Below are 8,669 nucleotides of genomic sequence, written 5' to 3' on the forward strand. Positions count from 1 at the left end.
GCCAATCTTACGATTGTACTCAATCACGATAAAAACATCAAGATCAGATCACACAACAACAGAGAAAATAGTTGGGTCTGGCTACACAATCCCAATGAATTCTTCAAGTCGTTAACCTACAGGGTCTCGAGAGAAACCTAAGGTTAAAGGAGAATCGACTCTAGCTTATACAACTAGTATCATACAAGAGGTGTGGGTATTAGGTTTCCAAGTTGCTAGAGTTCTCTTTTATATAGTCTCCAAATCAGGGTTTGCAATCTAAGTTACCTTGGTAACAAAGCATTCAATATTCACCGTTAGATGAAAACCTAATAAGATTCAAGATAATGTCTTTCAACCGTTAGATCGAACTTAGCTTGTTATACACAAATGAAATGTAACTTCATTTAGGTTTGAGTAACCGTACCTAAACGTGTACACTTAGTTGGTTCAACAATAGTTAACCAATGGTTAGCCATATGAGCACTTTCATATCAACCTTATTCATCTTCACCATAACTATTTCAGATTACTCAAAAGAACTAGTTAGAGAGTTGTTTAAATGCTTAGATCTCATAGAACTATACAAGACATAATCGAATCAAAAATGATTTTGATTCACTCGAATCGATTCATCAACATTATATCCATGGTTTATAAAGATTGCATTCCTTAATTTATAAATGTCTTAGTTCACGAATAAACCGTTTTTAAGTACGCACACCGGTATGCATACTTAAGTACCCAGATTAAGCTTGTTTTTAGTTCACAAACTCCAGCAGAAATTCACAGGATGTGAACTTCTGACAGTATGCGTACAGGTACGCGGACTTAGCTCCGGACATCCTAAACCAATAAAGTACGCATACTTTGGTTCAAGGATTTTGGACTTACACAAGTATGAGTTCACATACAATGTTTATATCCATTCATGGTCATATATTCTGAACTCTCATTTCAATTATTGAAACATTCTTAGAGGATGTTATATAGTTGTTATTCACAAACTATTTTTCATCAAATCGATTTTCAAGAGATTGAAATAATCAACATGATTTTCGTCATGAGTAAAGATGAACTTGGCCAAAGCGAAAGCTTACCAACACATATTTCAAGAAATAGATAAGCGAGATAAACTCGACTCGAAATAGAAAATATGTATAATCGAACTCTATATAGCAATACGAATTTTGTCTCAAGATAGGAGATAGAATAGATAGACTTTTGAGTGATAGATAAGTTCAAGTCTCCACATACCTTTTTGTCGATGAAGATCCACCAATTCCTTGAGAAGTTCTTTGTCTTTACATGATGAACGCCATGGAGTCTAGAGCTCAACTACACTTACTATCCTAGTCCGAAACTTAGTTATAAGTAGACTAGAAATCAAGACTTATAGTTTTGGAAACTAAACTTCACACACAAGCTTTAGATAGCAACGCTTACGAGTTCGACCGAGCAGTGCAATAACAATCTCCCTCTTTGTCAATTTCAGTGACAAATCTATCAATACATATGGTATACAAAATAAATAAACTTTGCAGCTTCTCATCCACATGCTTGATCTCCTTGGTTCTTCAACATTACTCGAAATCTTCGTCATTTCCAAGTAGCCCAATGATTCCAAAGATATTCAATTCAGCATCATCGTTGTTGAAGATACATATCCATAACAATGAGAAAACAATAGTTCTCGATCATTCTTACACAGTGTCATGGTATTATTACACAACATCAAAGTTCAATTGTATCACAACTTCGACAACAATAGTATGGTGATATGTATCACTCCCCCTTAGTCAATACTTCATCTCACATGAAAACCACTCCCCCTTACATAATGATCCGAAAACCATATGTATTTGTAGCGTGAAATACACATTAATTCTCCCCCTTTTTGTTAATAAAATTAGCAAAGGTACGAAAACTAGTGGGATACTACTGAAATTTCCATAGAGACACTTCATGACCAAAAGAAAGTACATATCAACGTTTTAGATGCAAGCATATAGCCGAAACTAAATGCATTCATCAAGGAGTTTATAAAGATACAAGATAACCCCTATAATATTCCATATCCGCACTCCCCATAAAGATTTGGCAATTAAGCACAAGTTCAATTAAGAACTCTCCCCCATAAAATGTCATTCCCGAAAGAACAATAAGAGCGATCTTACTTTCACAAGAAAAGAAGGATTTCTTTGGACATTAGAAAATCACATAAGAATATGAATTTGTATCCAAAAATCTCAATTAAATTAACCACAAGAGAACCCGTAAATGCTCACATAAGAGAACTTACGGAGCCGCACAGTATTTACCTAAAAATATGGATCACGGAAGATCAATACTGCGGAATATACAAAGATTCATTCTATTCTTCATCACTATTTGCACAATTACATATAATAGACTTAATCTTTGTAAAAAAAAGCTCATTCTATCTTCCATAAATATTTGCATAATGACATAATAGGCTTATCTTTTGTTTGTCAAAAGTTCATTCAGTCTTTTATTAATACTTGTATATCGACATATGAAGGACTTAACTTTTGACCATGTACCCTGAAAATCATAGTCCACGGACGCAAACACACATATCCCATAACAAGTTGCAAAACATAAAACCATAAAGATTAATACTGCAAAATCATCTTCCAAACGAACTTTAGAATTTAAATAAATAAATCTAAAAACATTGCAAGATGAAAAACGTTGGACATAGCTATGTGTAATCACAATAATGGTTATTCCAAACCCTAGTTATCCTTCTTAAAAACACAAGAATAAATTCTCATAAGAAGTTTCCTAGACATTGATACCTCTGAAAAACTCTTTATCGTCCCCGAACTCCTTGTCGTCAACAGCCATGAGAACATATGGTTCGTGAAGAAGGGAGTCAATTCCAACAAACCTTCTGGGCTGATGATGTCGAACCAGGGACTTATGAATTTCAAGATGCTCATAACAAAATCCTTTATTTGTTGAATATCCTTCCTTGTTTCCTTCAACTCTTCAAGAACATCAGAAAACTTCTGAGAATTTGAAGGCACAGCTCTTGGCTTCCTCACATTCCTTTTTTTTTTCTTTTCAAAGTTGGAGGTAACAGAGATTTTTCATTTTCCTTCATGATTGATGGCTTAACAATTATATTGACATCTTTTCCATCAGAAGACATGATGCTTTGAGTATCAATATGTGTACGGATTTGTGAGAGGAATTCACAATTTAAACTCAACAAGTAGTCTTAAGATAAAAAGATTTTCAGAGAAGGAAAAAGGAATGTAGGGTTACAAAACCTTTAAACACAGGTTTGTGCACGCACAACTCACTGCCCTAAGAAGGGTAGAATTGTCGAGAATAACCCTCTTTTATTGATTTCACAGAGAAGTCCTTTCCAATATCAATTAGATATCGAAGAATTACAAACTTGCAAAACACAGCAATGCTAAGAAAAGAAGAAGAAAAAAAAAACAAATTCTTTTCCAAAAGCCTGAGGTGTGCACAATCCTGTCTCTTTTGAACATGCACATGAGACAAGATGCACCAAACAACACAATCAAGTTGTGCTGCGGTGAACAAAAATTTGTCCAACATAACCTCTTTGAAAGGAATTCATTGGACCTTGTCCCATATAATGTTTAGACCATACTTTTTTCACTAGTGGTCTTGTCTTTTCCTTGTAAACTAACTTCTTTGACGAAGAAAATCTTACATACCTCAGCGGTCTTTTGAACAAGTTTGAGCTTGTTTGCTAATCGATTCGCTCTTCGTTGAAGTTTGTTGACATGCCTCAATTTGTGTTTATACTTGAAACACTTTGAAAGTTCATGGCCTTTGAGTGAACAATAAGAGCATGTCAACCTGGAATATGATTCAGGCATCTGAGATGTGCAAGCTGCTAGACACATAGTAGAACCTGAAAAGTATGACAGAGAGTTTCCAACAGAAAAGTCAATTTTTTCTTCCAGATTGGTTGAGATTTCTCCTGAAAGACTATCGAGATTGGTGTATGTATTGCTACAATTATCAAAATAAATATTTTTACAAAAAATGCAACACTTGAGTTTTCGTCTTCATTAGAATCATAGTTGTCAGACATTTCATCAAGAGTTGCAGCAAGATCTTTGTTCCCAGTGTATTTCTTTCGTTTTGGACACTCATTTGCAAAATGACCAAAACCTTTACACTTAAAGCACTGAGGCATATCCTCGTCATCAGTTTCATCATTATCGTTGTTTTTAGGAGGAACACAATTATGGGGTTTATCTGATGACCTCGTTTTATCTATGGAGAACCGTTTACTTCTCATCAAAAGATCCCTAAACAGTCTTGTGATCAATGAGACTGACTTTTCAAGATCTTCATATGATGAATCAACCTCATAAAGATCATCTTCAGAGATGCAAACACTTTTACTTTTATCAAGTAATTTAGTGTTCTTTTGTGCTTTGAAAGCAACATCCTTCCCAGATTTGGATGTATGCTCATGATGAAAGATCTTTAACTTCCCAACCAGAGTATTTATGGAAAGTGTTGCGAGATTATTTCCTTCAACGATGGCATGCTTCTTAGAATCATATCTGAATGGCAGAGATCTGATAATCTTCATCACAATGTCCTTTTCAGGAATAGTCTTACCCAGTACAAATGATGCATTAAAAATTTCAGACACTTTGTGATTAAACTCATCAAATGATTCTTCATCTACCATACAAATATTTTCCCAATCAGAATTTAGGTTTTGAAGCCTAACTTCCTTTTCACAGGTATTCCCTTCAAATACGGTTTATAAGATATCCCAGGCTTCTTTAGACTTTGTGCACGTAGTCACATGATGCTGAAGATATGGGTTAATGGAATGTATGATAGCATTTAAGCCGTCATAATTTTGCGTTGCAGCAAGGATTTCTTCTAGACTATATCTACCAATATCCTTGGGTATAAACACATCGCCTTCTGTATCAACCATAGGAGTTTAGCCATTAACAACACGTACCCATGCTTGAAAATCACGAGCTTGAAGAAAAGCACGCATAGCCATTTTCCACCGCAAGTAGTTTGAGCCATCGAAGACTGGTGGTAAGTTTATGGAGATAGAATTTATGTCCATAGAGTCAGATCGCTACAAACACAGACTTATGATGTCTTAAACGTGTTTGGCGGCTCTGATACCAATTGAAAAAGCGGGGTTCTAACAACCTCACCCAATATTTCGCTTAGAAATATGTATGGACTAACTCAAATATAATTTTAAGATAATAAACTAGACAATCAGACTCAATCTTAATAAAAAGTATATCAAAGAGTTATATCTCAATTTCTTGATTCTATTCTCACTCAAACAAATAGAAATCTGCGAGCCTGATTGAATACAAGAGAAATAACTTGAACGGTACCAAAGACCAATGGTCAAGGATCAATCAATTTCATTCAACAACCAAAGGTTGGATTTACCAATTGATCGATTCAATGCACAACCAGTGATATTTCAATTATATAACAAAATATAATCCGGAAAAGAAATAACACAGACACCAAAAGTTTTGTTAACGAAGAAACCGCAAATGCAGAAAAACCCCGGGACCTAGTCCATATTGAACACACACTGTAGTAAGCCGCTACAGACATTAGCATACTATAAACTAACTTCGGTCTGGACTGTAGTTGAACCCCAATCAATCTCACACTGATCCAAGGTACAGTTGCGCTCCTTACGTCTCTGATCCCAACAGGATACCACGCACTTGATTCCCTTAGCTGATCTCACCGACAACTAAGAGTTGCTACGACCCAAAGTCAAAGACTTTAATAAAAAAATCTGTCTCACACAGAAAAGTCTACATGAATAGATAAATTTGTCTCCCACAAAAATACCTACGAGTTTTGTTTCGTCTTTTGATAAATCAAGGTGAACAGGAACCAATTGATATACCGGACTTATATTTCCGAAGAACAGCGTAGAAATATCAATCACCTCACAATAATCTTAATCGAATAGCAAAACAAGATATTGTGGAATCACAAACGATGAGACGAAGGTGTTTGTGACTACTTTTCTATCTTGCCTATCGGAGATATAAATCTCAAACCAATCTTACGATTGTACTCAATCACAATAGAAACAGCAAGATCAGAGCACACAACTACAGAGTAAATAGTTGTGTCTGGCTACACAATCCCAATGAAGTCTTCAAGTCATTAACCTATAGGGTCTCGAGACAAACCTAAGGTTAAAGGAGATGCGACTCTAGCTTATACAACTAGTATCACACGAGAGGTGTGGGGATTAGGTTTCCCAGTTGCTAGAGTTCTTCTTTATAAATCTCCAAATCATGGTTTGCAATCTAAGTTACCTTGGTAACAAAGCATTCAATATTCATCGTTAGATGAAAACCTGATTAGATTCATGCTAATGTCTTTCAAACGTTAGATCGAACTTAGCTTGTTATATACAAATGAAATATAACTTCATTTAGGTTTGAGTAACCGTACCTAAACATGTACACTTAGTTAGTTCAATAATAGTTAACCAATGGTTAGCCATATGAGCACTTTCATATCAACCTTATTCATCTTCACCACAACTAGTTCAAATGACTCAAAAGAACTAGTTAGAGAGTTGTTCAATTGCTTAGATCTCATAGAACTATACAAGACACAATCGAAGCAAAAACGATTTTGATTCACTCGAATCGATTCGTGAACATTATAGCCACGGTTTGCAAAGATTGTATTCCTGATAGACACATTTTTGTGTCTGAATTGTCCTCAATGTCTGTATTGCTAGTGCTTGATTTTGTACTTATTATGATGTTTTTATGTTTGTGTAGGTGTTTCTGGAGAAATACACTTGTGTGGAAAAAGTTGCTCAAAAAGTGCTATTTGGACCCCCTGGAGGACATTTTCTATACGGACCCCAGATTTGGCTAAGGGACACCCAAGGTTATGCGTAGCCTAAATTCATCCTCAGCACCCAAATTTGTCCTCAGCACCCATCTGCTATTCGCACCCCAGAAAAGGATAGGGGTACTTCATCTTCAACAGTTCAAAAATAAAAATGGCGGGAAAAATATTCACTTCACTGGCAGATTTTTCGATCGGATTTTGGAGGAGTTTTTGTGCGATTCAATCGCTGAAACTTCATGGGTAGTTGTGATATGTCCTAACAGAGCTGGTATGGGTGTTTGTTTCGATCAAAATTTGGCTAGATAACCCAAGATATGAAATCAGAGCATCACGGGTTGGTTTTCCATTCCGAGTCCTGATTGAGTGACCAAGAGATTTTCGCGTGGCTGCTGCATGTTGGAACACTTCTGGACAATGACTGGATGCGTTGAGAGTAATTTGGCGTGGGGAAACAGCGTGAGAAGCTAAATCAGGGAAGAAAATATTCCCAGAATATTTTTCATCAAGGCCGATTTAAGAGAGAATTATCTTGAGTTATAGCGAGATTTCTTGGTGCTACTGGGTATAAATAGGTTCCTAGGATCACATAGAAGCGGTCTAGAGAGTTTGGGAGAGTTTAGAGTAACAACAGAGGAGATTGATCGTGTTGCGAAGAAAACTTTTCTGCTGCTGCTAGGAAGAACACGAAGAACAAAAGACCACCAGAGGCAGTCGTTTATCAACAGTGACAGCGACAGACACACGAGGGTAGCAGAGATACAACAACAACAGTTCTTTTCTATCGTTCTTTGTAACAGTGTTTTGCAACAATTATGAACGTTGCAAAAACCCGATTTTTCATTATTTTCTCTCCATTTCATCTTTGTAAACAAATTTTGAGCATGAATCAATACTTTGAGCAAGTTTATACAATGATGAGTTAAACCCATCCTCTGGGGCGACGGGGGAAGCTATTTCGCCAATAAAATGTGGTAATCTCTATTTTATTTAATTTATGCAATTATTATATGATTATTTTCCTTGATAAATAAATTAAAAAAAAATGGTTTTTGTTAAACAATTGTTATTTCAATTGATGGAGCATGCTAGCCTAGGGTTTTGATGTCCCATATTTTCGATTAACAATTGTTATTTCTAAAAAAATCAAATTTTGCAATATTTAGAATCAATTTGAATGAAGGATTTTCATATTTATAATTAGAGAATATAAAATCACTTTGATATTGGTAATTAGTGGAATCCATAGCCCCAGTCTTCTCCATATTTTTCATATCATTTTTATTTAAGTTTCCTATATTTTTATTTAAAATTAAGTCTAAAATCTGCTTTCACAAGTCTTGAACGAATCTTATTACTACAACAACTTTGAAAACACACCACTTCCTGAATTTATAAATGTCTTAGTTCACGAATAAACCGTTTTTAGAAAATAACCGTACTGATAGACGCATTTATGTGTCTATTTTGATCTCAATTTCATATGTTGTTAGTACCCATTTATGTACTTATTTTGGCATTTTGTGTCTTTGTAGGTGTTTTTGGAGAAATAAGGTTTTGCGGCGAAATTGGCACGAATCGTGGTTTTTGCGCTCGTGTAAGAAAATTACTATACAGACCCCCATTTTGGATAAGAGGTACCGAAATTACTAAGGGGCACCCAAATGATAAGGGCTATCCTCTTTACTACTCACCACCACTTGCTATTCGCACCCCAACAGTGGATAAGGGGGACACCCTTCTTCTTCACGATTTGAATTCTCAAATTTGGCGGGAAAAATGGA

Source organism: Papaver somniferum, chromosome 7 (assembly GCF_003573695.1).
Source record: "Papaver somniferum cultivar HN1 chromosome 7, ASM357369v1, whole genome shotgun sequence".
NCBI lineage: Eukaryota > Viridiplantae > Streptophyta > Magnoliopsida > Ranunculales > Papaveraceae > Papaver > Papaver somniferum.